At 34.0% G+C, this 14,297-nt stretch overlaps 1 pseudogene; it reads right to left on the minus strand.

Moving 5' to 3' along the window:
- Positions 1-2,643, minus strand: part of LOC127661588 (zinc finger homeobox protein 3-like) — a 35,492-nt pseudogene extending 32,849 nt beyond the window's left edge.
- Between the last annotated feature and the right edge of the window lie 11,654 nt (positions 2,644-14,297).

Here is a 14,297-nt window from a genome sequence, read left to right on the forward strand (position 1 = left end):
ACACCTCTTTCTGCCTCTGCTGGGGCAGACGGTGTAATAGTTCAATATTTGCAGTGAACTCTGGCAAGAGTTGACGGCAGCATGGAGGTCTTTTCTCCCATACACACACACACACACACACACACACAGTCGGTTTAAGGTGTGGATGGAGAGCAGAATTTGAACTGACAGGCTGGGCCCCCATGTATTGTTCTCTCAGCAATCGTGTGTGTGTATATGTGTGTATATGTGTGTGTGTGTGTGTGTGTGTGTGTGTGTGTGTGTGTGTGTGTGTGTGTGTGTGTGTGTGTGTGTGTGGAAAGGCATTGGTGACTGATGGGCCGGTGTGCTTCTGCACAACCCCAGCTATTATTATGATAAACAGAGAAAGTCAAACCCTGAAGGCAATGTGTGCACACAGACACACAAATGACTGCACACCATTTAATATTCAGATGTTACAACACCATTTTTTCCAAACATGGCCTACACAATCTTTAAAGGGGAATTATGAGGTAGGGAAGCACTAATCTATCGGTAAAACAAAAATATTGACATACCATAAAATGGGACTAAATTGTATTTTATTGTTTTCTCATAATACATGAATGATGAAAAGCAACACCTCTAACATATATTTAGATGTTGTACAGCCACCAAATTTTGGAAAGCAACTCAAGCATCATGTTCATTAAAAATCATCAACCATTAATTTCATTGGCTCATCTGTTTGATGCCACTACCCTGCGAAGTCCAGTTCTCTCTTCTCTCTCGCTGTGTCCTTTTATCCCATCTTCTTCGTTTCACCCTTTTCCCTAACTCCGTGAACTCTGACCTGCGAGCCAATCCTCTTTCACCCCACACATCTCCGGTTTATGTGTGTGAGCTTTCTAAAAAGAAAAAGCCAGTGCTTGCTTCTACTGCTCGACAAGCGCAGAGCTTATTTTCTCACAGTGGTGCAGGTTACTCTAGCGAAAGGACAGACACTGAAATTATGCCTTGAAAGGTTACAGGTATTTTATATATAAAGTTGATCGTCCTGACATTAAGTGAGCTGAAGAACCTGACTGCTTTAACAAAACTGAAACAAGAAAAGGGACATTTAACCATGTATTTTAAGGCATAAGTGTGAGTTGTCTATTAAAACTACTGTATATCAAATAACTATTTAATTATATCAAAAATATTTGTAATAGTGTGACTAAATGAGTCACAAAAGGGAAAACAAAAGGACAGAAAAAAATGCCCAAATACACAGATACACGCAAGCGCATCCATCCACACACACACACACACACACACACACACACAGTCTGTTTATCTAAATGGGGACATACCATAGACTTCTATTGTTTTTATAAAAAAGCTAGTAACGTTAGAATAACACTAACAGAAAACTTAATGCATTAAATCATTATTTTATTAATGTTTTCCAAATGAAGAAATCCCAAAAGGTTGTTTTGTCCAATTCAGCTCACTTCTGGGTACAAATTTGTACCCAAAAAATACCAAATATCACACTCATGCACATAGTATGTTTATCTATGAGGGAGACAAACCATACACTTCTATATGATATATATATATATATGGGGATAAGTATGTATAGTAATTACAAGTGTATATTGTGCCCACACACACCCAAACACACAGCACACACACACACACACACACACACACACACACACACACACACACACATATTTTAACAGTAATAAGCCCAAACTGGCTTGACCAAACATGCCCAGCACATTAGGACCTCCTCAATTCTTTATCACATTTATTTTAACAGTCTAACAATCTATCTAAGAGGCAATATCAAAAAGTGGCATCCTGTTGACCACATAAGTTTCTAAAAATAAAAAATGCACCATGCAAAACTGTGGTGACGCGACGCAGAAGACGCGCAGAGAGGTTTCAGTGGCACCAGCGGTCGGATACTTTGTAACGTCGCGCGGGTATTAACGGGCGCCTCCCGTAGTAGTGCATTTCAATGCTGATGCTTTCGGGAAAATCGGAAGCTTGATGCGTTTGTACGTCGCGTAGGCCTAATGCACCAGTGTTGACATGCACAACAACAACAACAGCACTGGCCAAACCTAAACATGCATTCTACGGACACGTTCTTTGTGCTTTTCTTCATTTAACTATCTTTTACAAGTCTAACAAGAGGGCGACAACTCTTGGTGAAAACAGGTAGGAGAACGTCAGAAGAGCTTTTCTAACTTCAATCAGAACTCCGCAAAGTCAGTGACATCAAAGAAAGTACAAATTATACACTTTACTTTAGTTAATGTGTTATACCTATGTCATGACAATGTAATTCATTAGTAATAACAATGAAAAAAACAAACGGGTCTATAAAATAAGCATGCATTGTGTTGTTCGTTGAATATTACGCTGTATTTATGTAAACACACTATGAAACGTACAACGTAAGCAGCGAATACACCATGCATGCAAGGAACAGTCATCGGATACAAACTTACATTTGGACGCGTCGCTTTGTATTCCAGTAAACACGCTTATAGATCCCATTCGCACAGATGCATGCGTTCACTTCGCGTTATGCATCGTGGTGGTGAAGTTAAAGGAGGTAGCCTATTTGACTGTTTCTTAAAGCATTTACAAAGGGTTTTGGTTGTAACGGAGACGGCGGACGTGTCTTAGCTCGGTTCGAGGGAGGAGAGAGTGGAAAAAAATCAGTCCGCTCTTTATTCCTGCTAATTACTTTCCTGCAAAAAAATGGCTGGAATTAACAGACTGCGCATGTGCTGATTACACAGTCACGAGGAGAAGAGATAATTAGCTCCTCCTGGATCAATAAGATTCCAGCATGGGAGAGAAGGAGGAGGGAGATGAAGGGAGGGGGGACAGAGGGGTGGAAAGTGGTGGAATTAGACTATTGTGCATTTGCACATAAACAACCTAAATAAAGAGGATACAGTTTCAATGTGATGTAATGCTAGTTTATGAAAAAAACAACATTTATAGAATATTTTATACTTATTTGATGAAGACACTAATGCCAAAATCATTGTTTGTCAACAAGAAACCCCATTGTAAAATAAATAATAATTCTAATAATCTAATAATCCCAAAATCATATTAATAAATACAAAATTCAGGTTACAGTGGAGATCATTAATAGTTTGAATCACTACTGTAAGTGCTATTCTCTTTAAAATACAATATCGATTCATTTGTTGTTGGATATAAATGTAACGTTTTAAAATATTTTTATTAAATATTTTTATATATTATTATATATATATATATATATATATATATATATATATATATATATATATATATATATATATATATATATATATATATATATATATATATATATATATATATATATATATATATATATATATATATATATATATATATATATATATATATATATATATATATATATATATATATTCATTTTATTTATATATATTTATATATTAATACACAGTAAACCCGAATATGTTAGTAAACTCAAAACATTGCAGTTACCAGTTATATAAAATTTTCAAGTTAATCATAAGTAATTCATAATAAATAAGTGGATCTGTCACTGTCGGGGTTTTGATTGACATATGCATGCTAATTGCTTTTAAATTACAAATTGAGTTGGTTGATTCAATCAAATTTTCTTTTTGGAATTAGGCAATAATTTTCATATCACTATTGACTTACGTCAACTTTAATAATTGACTTGTTTATTTGTGTGCATAACCAAGTATATTTAACTACCCTTGCATCAGTCCTCAATCTAACCTCAAGCTCCACTCTTCGCCGTAATGGTAACCCAACATAGATGAAACTCTTCTAAATGGCATCACAACAAAACATTAAACTAACAAGCTTCCCCCTTTGCATACATGTTGCAAAAACACACAAAATAACACTTCATTTTAACATTTAATTTCCCCATCGAGTCCCATGCAAAGCATGCTGGGAACAAGAACTCCCCTGCCCCAATTTGAGTTTACTAAACAAACAAAAGTTCATTAATCTCAAAACAATAAAACAGTTCAGATGACTTAAAAGGTGTCAGTTTCGTGAACTCATGAGAAAGAGAAAGTTCTAAATATTCATCAAGATTTATTTATTCGATCTGATTTGAATTATTTCAATATGTCCTTACTCATTACAATTAATTACTTTGAGTATTGGGGTTTACAGTGTGCTTTTTTGAGTGTGTACACAAATAGTGGATATAACCTAATAAATGCATTAAATGTGTATCATGAGTATCATGTTCAAGAGGTTTATTCAAAGCAGTGCGCAGTCGTCGTTATTTGAGATGTTTAAAAATACAGAAATGTATGCTTAAATCCTATAAATGTAATAATCGTTTCAAAGCGTTGCCACTATAATCCTTTAGCTACTGAACCTAAACTAATGTCAAATGTATTTTCGAGATTAGTGATATTATAAATAAATATGCACGTGTTATTATTATTATTATTATTGGGCTTAATATTGTTGTTGTTACATAAATAAGGGCGCATAGTGCAAAAATATAATTTACAGTGTTTTACATCATATTTTAGAGAAATAGCAACTTCTAGAGCCCAAGCTGTGAAAAACATAAACGCAAAATCTTTAAGGTCGAGCAAACGGAGCATGGCATATACAACACAACATCTCAGTTGTAATTGCATCAATATTTTACTAGTAGCACATTGCATATGTTAAAACTGTTTCATCTGTGCACGAGCAGGAAATAAAATGTTTCCATTAAAACTTCTACATGAAAGGAGTGAGTGTTGAAGTGTTTTTCACTCTACTTGTGTCTTTTGTCATGATAATTCTTTTGTGCTCTTTGTGTGTGTGTGTGTGTGTGTGTGTGTGTGTGTGTGTGTGTGTGTGTGTGTGTGTGTGTGTGTGTGTGTGTGTGTGTGTGTGTGCACGCGCGTGCTCGAGTGGCTCTCGAATGGTCAACGTTTCCGTTTTGTCATAAAGCTGACACTGCATTGCATACGGAAATAGATTTATTTATTTGCTACTTAATATGCACACGAATTTTTTTAATTGTGAAACATAAAAATGAGGAATTTCCCCAAACTTGTGCAATAAAAAACATTAAAAAAAACACCTTACGCTATTGAGCGAATACATACATTTTTATAGCATATCTGTCTATAATTTTTGTCAGAATATTTTTTTAAATTGATCTCTTGTTTATTGATTTATTTACTAATTCTCACCCTCGTTATCATGTTAAATAGCCTAGTAAGATTGTTATTGACAAATAAATCCAAACTATGACACACGAATATCATATTTGCATTCAAAATATAGTTACGTATGCAATCAGCTATTTATGTCGTGATATAAACTATGTGAAACTATTTTTTATTATTAAAGTTAAAGTCTTTGACACTAGCCTACCTGCGCACGAGACTCTAGTCATTTGCATGTCCTTATAAAATAGAAGAGTTTTTATTCGTCATGCATCAATTTAACAGAGCAGCAAACATAATTCATAGTCATTTTGAAGCCGAAATAATGCCGTTTCATTGAACAGATTTGATGAACAATGGAGTTGATTCAGCAAGCACAGATGGACAACTGAATAGCTGAATGCAGGTTCTGACACAGGCACACAGCTGCACTAATATAGTCCCAGAATCTGAGGGTTTACGGTACTTGCCTATTTAAATACTCACATGTACTTCGTAGGCTTCATGGTATTATATTAAAATGTAGCTATTCCTCTTAAACCTATTTTTCATGTTGTCACACACCACGCATAAACACATCTTTAGGACTCTTGCCAACTATATAAATGCGTTCTACAACCATTATTAACTTGAACGGGGCAAATAACGCGTGTAAGGTGATGACGGAGGGGCAGGTGCTTCTGAGGCGCCCCCTAACGGCGGCTTTGATAGCGGACGATTTTAAAATCGCTTTTGAAATGCGTCTATTTCCCTTCATTGTACAATGTATGTTAGTGTCACTACTTATCTGATATATGTTACCCTAATTTTTTAAATACAACATAATGTGGCTTTGCTTCATCTAAACCATTCATCCAAAGAAATAAATGTCACACATGTTAATTATTTCACTGGAATGTGAATGGTGGACCATATTATTTATGTGATGTGTATTCTAATTATGTGCAATTTACAAAAATAATGTGTTATAAATCAATAAGGGGTCTGTATCTTAATAAGTCAAGGCTGTTTGATTTTCTCCACACAAAATAAAATCTAAAAATTTGTTCTGCAGATAAACTAAGTTAACAAAATAGATTTTAAGTCCTACCTGCAAAAGGAAGAAGCATTATAAACTGTATATGTTTATCATTTTTCACCAGTCTTCTGGTATCAGTCTAACTATCTATGTAGATCAAGGATTTGCTGAAATCTTTGATATGGAACAGGTGAATCAAAAATTCACCTAAATGATTCATGTGGACAAGTCTGCAAAATGGTTACGTTCATATAAATGCAATTGCAGCTTACTGTTGAAAATGGGTAATTTCGTGACTCGTAGAGGACATTGTTATTTGTCAAACAGCATCGTCTGCTCACTCCAGAAGCGGCCGACAATTTGCAGGCAGTTTCAGGGAGGTATTTTTCACCAGAAATGTGGGACGCCATGTGAGCCACTTTGCATAAACACTATTTCTCAGCTTGAAAAAAAAAAAAAAAGGAATGATATTCCGGGCATAAGTGGAATAATATATGTCTGCTGGGAGATCCTATTTAGGTTCCCAACGTGATACTACCTGTGTTCAGGATCTTCAGAGGTTGTGAGGATAACACAGCACAAAAGCCCTAAATCCAGTTTCTGTTGATCCAGTGTAAAGTTTGAACAGCTGGTAAATCCGTCTCTGGATTGAAATCTTTTGGAAAGAAATTATTAGGACAATCCAAGTGGCAATGTTTAGCCTGGATTTGCCAGATTCTGCATCATTATAATGTATTATTGTCACAAAATCACATTTATGATTAGAGAAAAAACAATAAATAGAGAAATAGAGTCTGCAAATATAAACTCTGTGTGTGTGTGTGTGTGTGTGTGTGTGTGTATAAATGTGCCATATTTACCTTCTGCAATGACTAGCTTTGACTTAAAACCTTGCTTGGACTGGGCTTGTAAGTTTAATGTATGCATATGTGTTTGTTTATGTGCTCTGGCCTGGAGCCAGACCTCTATATGTCTATATGCCCCCGGCAATGCTGTTTTCATTGTGATACAAATGCCACCCTCACAGATTAATCTAGGGGTTAATTACCCCAACATGCTAAACACACACACACACACACACACACACCCATGCAGAGCATGCACTGGTTATATTATGTTTATTCTTTAAAGGCCTGTTTAGCAGCATTTCTAATACATTATTTGTGTCTATTTTCTATTAATAAATAAGGTTTGAAGTCTAAAATTCAACTGAATAAAAAATATATATATATTAGTTAACAACCAATCACGAAACTGATGAGTGAATTCTGAATATAAACTAAATATTAATTCATTAAATGCTATTATTATTATTATTATTATTATTATTATTATTATTAATATTATTATTATTATTGCAACTTTCTATAACCTGACAGGTTTGTCAGGTCTTTTGGCATAAAGATATGAAACTGATAATAAAGCACAGCTCAGCCCAATTCAATTGAATAATTTTCAGGAATACTACAGTATGTATTGACAGTATATGTGGCATATATGCTGTCTATTAGTACAGAAAATAATTTAAACTCATTCCCAAATTATAAAAACAAACAAAAACCATGTTGACAAAAATGTGCACTCAGGAATGCAAGAATATTACATTTTTAGCTGATAAGATACTGATTTTGACAAAAAACAATAAGCCGATACCAATATTTTGCCATTTACTTACTTTACCGTATAATAGTACAATATTACAAATGCATATTGACAAGTTTCACTTTTTTTCTCTATTAGAGTTTCTCTATTTTACATACAGCAAAATTTATTTTAAACTTAATACAGTGCAATAAATGTACATCATTAATTTGAAATAAACCATCAGTTTTTCATATGTTTTGTTTTTATGCTTATGTGTATATGTTTTATAGGCCGATTGTTTTAATTTGGTAAATAATTGGCCATTCCTACTTACAATGAAAGTCTTCAATTTTAAGTACAAATCTGGTCACACATATTTGCTTCACTTTGTTTTTATAAGTAATGAGTGGTGAATCAATATTATACAGAACTCATATTTAACATATGAATCATATAAATATTACATTAATAACATAAGTTTATGCTGCTGATGATAGACCATCATTTCTGAAGATGTACTGCTCTCAGTATAAATGTTCAGGGTTGCCTCTCTTTTAAGGACATTTAATGTGCCCGACGGGTGTAGTATTTAGGCAAAAACAAACAAGAGGTCATGATGTATATTGTGGTTATTAGATGTTTTTATTTTTCTGAATTTCCGTATTAGACCAAAATGGTGTCTGATCAAATATATTCATTAAAAAGGTATTCAGATAAAATGTAATTATCCACATGAATTAATTTTTTACCTAACGTTGCATTACGTTTATAAAAATAAAGTGCTTTTACAAAATCCTCACAACAAAATTTTAAAGAACATTAGAGATATTTTAAGTGCAACAGAACATCACAGATGTGAGATATTTCTTCAGCGCATTGTTGTTGTTATTATTATTATTATTTTATTACAGCAAACATTACATTAATGTACAGTAGTCAAATATTTTGTTCTTTTTTTTCACCATTGCACGTCCATTTAAATCAAGCTTTTATTTTGACTCGTCTGTGTGTGTGTTTTAATGGTGGTTTCTCACCTCTGGATAAGCACATGGCACTGTGTGATTATAAAACCCCAAAAAGATGAGATTTAATTAGATAAATATGTGCTGTGATCTTCAGAGTACTCAGCTGTCGGTCATCGACTTTCTGATTATGATGCAGTGTTTTCAGGGTTCACACTTTCATTTTGAAGCATGCAGCACACGCAGATTATATATTTATTTAAAGAATTTGTAGCATTTTGTAGCTTAATGGACCCATTTCACAGAATGTGATGATGCATTTCCACCTTATTTAGCAGCAGTCATTATCTGAAGTTTGCAACTCAAATGTATGATAGTTTACACTACTGTCATCTAATAAAAAATATTTTTTTAAATCAGATTAATCAGAAAATCATATACTTCAACTATTTGGTCGGAGCAAAGCAGATGACAACAGATGAGCAGAGAAGTACGAGAAAGGGCTTTATTTATGACAGAAAACCAATGATGTTGTTTCACAATGCGCAGCCACCAACATTGACAAAATTATAAATATTTCTGTATGTGACACCTATCCTGAGACCCAATCGTTACCATCTGAGATAGACCGATATATCAGTTTTACAGATTAATCAGTTTCAAATCAATAATCAGTAATCAAATTAGTTGCTTTTTGGAACTATCGACAGATTTTTGCCGATAATCGATAGTTCCAAAAAGCAACTATCGGCACTGATTAATCTGTAAAACCGATATATCGGTCTATCTCAGATGGTAACAATCGGGTCTCAGGATAGGTGTCACATACAGAAATATTTATAATTTTGTTAATGTTGGTGGCTGTATCCTGTTTGTTTTTGATCATTTAGCAATTTCAAAATAAGAGTCCCTAGTGTGTTTCAGGCTTGTTTATACTTAAATATCCCGCACTATGTACCAAATCTTCATTTTCTCTTGTTATTATTAGGATTTCGGTTGAACAAAAAAATGCATCTGGGTTTTTATTTATTTTGAATTCTTTGTCTTTGCCCGCCATATTAAAGAATGTATAATAATGTATACTATGGGCTGATTAATCGGTTATCAGCCTTTCCCACCTCCTTAGTTATCGGTATCAGCAAAATCCACTATCGGTCGACCTCTAGATACCATGTTTTTGTACATAACAAAAATCATTTTAGCGACACAGTCAAACAGTTTTATTACACTCAAATATTTTCCAGGACAAATAATGATTTTCCAGGATATTTAGGCATTTTTCAAATTTTCCATGACTGGTTTCCTGGTTTTCCAGGACAGGTGGCAACCCTAATGTTGTATAAATGCCAGCAACACAGAGATCTAATTATGTATTTGGCTGTTCAGCAATGTTATATGCTTGGATAAAAACATCTGCCATTTGCATAGATGTAAATATACATATATCAGTCTCTATTTGTGTTGCTGTCGTTCCTGGAGGTCTATCAAACAGACACTTCTGCCTCTGTTATTAATGTCACTCTAGTGATTCTTGAGTACACTTCACCATTGCCCCTTTCTTAGGACACAAATATCTCACCTCTCTACATCAGTGGGACTCCCACTGTCGATAACGACGTACTTGAGACCAATAAAAGGGTCAGTAGATTTAAGGTTTTAATGTACTATTGGTAAAAGCCATGGCATTTGAAACTATTTTTGTGAGTCCTCCCTAGCTCGTTTGTTTGTTCTATCATTTTTGCTTTGATTATTCTTTAATCTAGATGTACCCCCCTGTACAATCCCCTCCCAGCCCACCTTCACCCTGTCACCACCCCTTATTTTCAGCCATAGATGGGACATCTAATAAGCGGTTTCTGTCTAATACTGCTGTTGCCACAGTAACACGTCAGGTGGCCGGTTGATATGGCAACCACAGTCCTCTATTTTAGTTTTCGGGGAGAGAGCCTGGGGTTCAAGACATATTCTTTAATCATGAAAAGATGTACAAATTTCTAGAAAACTCATATAGACATTTTTAATTGATTATTATATGGACTCTAGCCAAAGGTGTCTCTGGATGATCAGCTAAGGTTTATCCAGATTATATTATGCAGACAATTACTCAACTTTTGCCAGTATAGGTTATTACCACCATACCTAATAACATCACATTCATCTACATTATATGGTTGATTAATACATTAATATACTTTACATCATTTTTCACTTACATTACAAATTATAATCAGTATTTATAGCTGACTGATTTAAATTTAGTTGTCAGATTTTAATCCAAAATATGCTGTATTATTTTCTGCATTGTTAGTTGTAAACACATTTACAGCATCATAAGCTTTGAGAAAGTCATGATCATGAGAATATTTGATAAAACTCATCTAGCTGTTGAGAATGATGGAGCATATAAATAAGCTCTAAAAATATCCGAATCAATGTAACAGGAAAGAAAGAAAAAATATAGAAATTCATACTGGAGCACAGGGAAATATTTATGTAAAAATAAAATTCATTATTAATGGAACATTCTCATTTTCTCACTAAATAAATCTGTTCAGCGTGAAGATTCAAACGTTCTTGATGCCATTGATGGATATGAATTGATATTATTAATCTATATTTAAACCAGCCAATTTCTGCCCTCCATATGACATCAAATGTGCTATGCATTGCAAAGCCCTGACTGCTGTCTGTCTGCTGACCCCATGACCTCAAACAGCAGACCGACACCCTGTCTCACAGCGTCTGCTCCTCAAATCTCTAAAAAATCATCCGGCAGGACAACAACAAACCCTCTTCTCTTTAGAGAGCCTTTTTCTTTTAGGTAAGTCCACATTGTAAATACATTTCTCCAAGGAGTCTATAAAGGTACTAGGCTGAATTTGTTTCCTTTTTATTTATTTATTTATTTATATATATTGTGGATTGGTATAGTATTGTTTTATGTTACATAATTAATAACGTTGATTTATTTTTTATTGTGGATTGTTTATTGTTCCATAATTTATAATGCATTTTTGTAAAACAAAAACCAATAATAATATTAATAAAATAATAATAATAATATGTGCACAATATTTTGTGCATTTATTTATATATGTGAAATTAATTAAACTTTCTTGGCTAATCATAGCAATAATTTTGTCTTTTCTTTTCTATCTTTTTATTTTCTTCCGTTTGGTCCGTCTTTATAAATGACACTCTGCGGACATGAACTTGACCGGAAATCGTTGCCCTAATAAGTTGCTGTAATTGAACAGGTTCAGAAAGGTAATTTAATTACGGGAGTATTTTAATCAGGTGTTCCGTTACATTGGCATCACTCTCTGTATTTGTTCTATTTTTCATTTGTCTGTAGAAATACAGTCCGCGGATGCAAATGAGACAATTTCAATTGTCGGATTTCTGTGTGTTAGCGTCGGAAAAGCGTTTGGAAATTAAATAAACAATAAATACATAATATTGGATGCAGCGTGTTTTGGTGTCTTGTCGGGTGTTTTATGCTGTAAACATGATGAAAACACTGATAGTAGATCAGTTTGAGGAAATTAGGCATGTGAGCAAAATTGTTTCTATAGAAAATGACCAAGGAAATGTAAACTTATTTAAATGTCTATGCTGTTTAACCTCGGTGCCATGTGCTGAAATATAATATAGCGTTATTAAAGCTTCATTATAAATTTGACAACGGGCCTTTGATTCAACAATTGACTCATTTTAGCATATAAATTGAAGGCCTAGCCTACATCTTCAAAGAGATTTCACAATTATTATTATTATTATTATTATTATTAACGGCTGTTGTACTAAACTGAATATTAAAATGGTCTTATCGAAGTGAATGCTGTTCAAAGTGTGAAAGATAATCGGTTTATAAAACAGACAATAATTCGGCTTCATAATTCAGAATCTCTGGTCAGATAATATCTTAATAGTTAGGCCAATTCCATAATTCCAATATAGCCTAATATATATAGGCTATATATATATATCTATATATAATGCGTAAACAAGATTTATTTGCACACCTATTCACCTCATTTAGATATTTTATATGTGATTTTCCCCATCTTCTTCTCACTAATGAAACATCGTGTGCTGTGCAATAAATGTTAATCATTGTTATTAATTAAATGATTATATGTGTTGACGAAAAGAGTGATTTTATGATGATTTTATATAGGCTAATCGTTCAATCACCGGCAAAAGGGGTTGTGTCTTCTTTGCATTCTCCAATCAGAAATTCGGATGGTATGGGTGATATTAAAAATATCTATATAAAAAACGATAGCTACTCTTGCGCTGCATTGCCTTTTCAAGATCATTGCTAAACAAAAACAGCATTTAGCCTATTTCTCCATTTCATTCGATTGAACCTTAATAATAACTTTATAATGAAGTCTAATGTCAAACCCTGTGGTCAACTGGAGCAGACGGACCCGTGACGTCAGAAGGGCCCGTGATGCAGCAGCTGTTCAGCAGTTCAGACAGAAGGTCAAGTGCATGACCGCAGGACAAAAGCCCAGAGCAGGCCCAATGTGCTTATCTGCCCATCTGCCACCTTTCCCATTTCTTCTTTTGATAACACTTCGCATTGCACTGTCCTTTTAAAACACATTACACGTGCGAATCAAAAACAACGAAATAAAGCTGTATTTACAGGCAGCTCCGCAAAATAATGACATATTAAAATAAGCACGTTTTGTATTATTCGTATTATTCAGCACTGCCAATGAAGGAGTGCTGCCGAATATATATATATAGAACATAAAAATATATAATGACAAAAAGTGAATGTTTGCAATATGCATTGCTACTCATATTCATAAAGATATAAAATGCTTACAACTCAGTAGTCCATTGGATGAGCTCTCACACACACACACACACAAATAATATCTAGGCTATTTAAATCCATGATAGGCTATTTATAAAACATATATGAAATAGATTGCCCTAACCAAGATTTATCCGTGAATGGTGAGCCGATATGAATGTGTTGTGAAAATGATATAGGACTATAGCGAGAATTATTGTGTGTGTGTGTGTGTGTGTGTGTGTGTGTGTGTGTGTGTGTGTGTGTAAATATTACCTGTAGACCACTGGGCTTGTTATACTATATGCTCACTGACAAAGAGAAGAATTACATGAGATGGTGTAACATTTGAATATGGTTGTTTGGGTAAAATCTATACACATACTGACATCTCCTGGCATAAAGAAGAAATGCATGATGATGAACCATATTTTAATGATACGGAACAATTCAAGCCATAATTACAGGCCTAATATATCAAAGGCATAGATTTCTCTACCTCTTTTTTTTTAAATGCACTAACGAAAATCCTAAAAACTAAATCTACAGCAATAGTACTAAAGTGTTCACAAGACCTTCATGAGTAATCTGTCGTTTACTCACCCTCATGTTGTTCCAAACCAGTGTGTTTTACTATCTTCTGTGGAACTCCAAAAGGAGATTGATGAGGCCATTCTGACTGTCAAGCTCCAAAAAGGACTCCAAAGTTCCTTAAAAGTCATATAATGCTTTAGGATAGCTTTTTGTGGGAA

The sequence above is a fragment of the Xyrauchen texanus genome, chromosome 21 (assembly GCF_025860055.1).
Source record: "Xyrauchen texanus isolate HMW12.3.18 chromosome 21, RBS_HiC_50CHRs, whole genome shotgun sequence".
Lineage (NCBI taxonomy): Eukaryota > Metazoa > Chordata > Actinopteri > Cypriniformes > Catostomidae > Xyrauchen > Xyrauchen texanus.